Source organism: Rhinichthys klamathensis, unplaced genomic scaffold (genome assembly GCF_029890125.1).
Source record: "Rhinichthys klamathensis goyatoka isolate OS25496 unplaced genomic scaffold, OSU_Roscu_1.1 h1tg000358l_1, whole genome shotgun sequence".
Lineage (NCBI taxonomy): Eukaryota > Metazoa > Chordata > Actinopteri > Cypriniformes > Leuciscidae > Rhinichthys > Rhinichthys klamathensis.
The window spans coordinates 1,453,801-1,455,884 of record NW_026606867.1 but is presented as its reverse complement, the minus strand read 5'-3'; positions in this window follow the sequence as shown (position 1 = coordinate 1,455,884).

Sequence of the window (2,084 nt, the reverse complement as noted above, 5' to 3'; positions counted from 1 at the left end):
GTGTATGACTGCTAATGCATTAAATTGTAATTTTGCTCTAAATGAGTGGGGGGAAACATTGTTGAAGGTAAAATACTAAAGACTGAGTTTTTCTCAAATAAATGCTGTCTTTGGAAATTTTTAATCAAAGAGTCCTGTAAAACTATCATAGTTTACATATTTACCAGTAGATCCATTTTCATTCAGCATATCACAATGATTTCTGAAGGATTGTGACACTGCAAATTGGAGTAATGACTAATAAAATAAACAAAATGAAATTAATTATTCTGCCTTGATCCGTTAAACATAGAGCCAGTTAAAACTTGTGCAGTTTCAGCCTGATGTGTGCTATGTTTTATAAAGCAGATTTTAAAATCATTGGTTTAAAGCCTATTCACTCAGCAATTTCAAAGCTGGGTTTTCAAATATTTAATTCTTTCACTTATTACAAAGTTTATAGGTGTCTTTTTAAACGGATCTTTATCTAAAATATATCTTGTATCTTTAATATTCACTATTCTTTGAATTATGTTCATGAAGGTAAGACTCCTGACTTAAATTGCTTTCACTGTCATACCCAGCATTATCTGATGGTCAATGTGTTCACAATAAACACAAGAGGGCACTAGCAACGCACAATTTGTACATGGAATTTTGTCAGTAGACAAATGGTACTGGTCATTAGGGGTAAAGATTGTTTTTGTTCTCAATCTCCTTTGCCATGTGCTTCACTACAGCCACACGTGACAGAATGCCGTTCCAAACCTGTATGAACACACAAAAAGATATTTTAAAGAATGTTGGCAATCAAACAGTTGACGGTAGCCATTGAAAAATACTATGGAAGTCAATGGCTCACGTCAACTGTCTGGTTTCCAACATTCTTTAAAATATCTTCTTTTGTGTTTCTCAACAGTCATACAGGTTTGGAACCTATGAGGGTGAGTAAATGATGACATTTTAATTTAACTATCCCTTTAACTCAATTTAAAAAAAAAAAAAATTAAATCTAGTGTTTTGCACGTTTCTGTGATGGGTAAGTTTAGGGGTAAGGGGTGGGTTAGGCCATAAAAACATCATTAACCTGATATAAAATCAATGGAAGTCTATGCAATGTCCTTACTAATATAGGGAATCGATTTTTTTTTTTTATATATATATATATATATGGACATAACAACAGTATTGGACAAACCAGATACATTGTTTTTTAGTGTTGTAGCAAAACTGCTAATTTACAACACTTGTCCATAGGAGGCTACAGATTTCACAAAACACAACACAGTACAATATACAAAACACAGTACAAAACACAGTACACAGTAAAATATTTAAGAAGGTAAACAATACACATCATCACTATGCATTTCATACAGCATTACCATGTGTGCAGCTTTGACTTGACCTCAGCCATTGTTTCAGAACTTTGCCAAAGCTGATCATGTCTGTCTGCAGTTTTAATTCAGTGGGCAGAGAGTTCCATAGTCTCGATAAGACTATATAGTTTGTAATGCGGCTGCCATCTTTACTGGGATTATGGGGAACATGAGGCAGAACGATGGATTGGGATGCTACTCTATGATGATACTATACTGAAAACAAAAGCACGTATAATAGCAGGCTGATTCAAACAAGGTAGGCTACAAGTTACAAAAGGTCATCTACCAAATGTATCTGTCAGACAGTCTCTCTCTATTCATCCATCCATGTTTTCAGTTGATGGTCATTGCTGCTCTACATCTCACATTAAAAGCTATTTATGGTGTAACGATGCCTATGTAAACTAAGCGCTGTTATCACTAAATGCAGCACTGATGGTCAGCCGCTGTAAAATGTGACAACTTGGTGCGAGAAATGTAAACAGACGACATCCTGGAAGATACCAAAGAATAGGGGTAAAGCTAACAAAGAATATAGCTGTCTAATAAATACCGTGTTTTTGAGCAACACTAAAACGGATACCAAAATTAATATTATGTTTAATATCTAATGTGTATGGATATGAACACAAAATAAACCAAGAGTGCAATAAAAGCTTAAAATAATGTATTGCAAACACCCCTCTTGTCATCGCCATATGGTTTGTTCCCCTCCGCCCATCA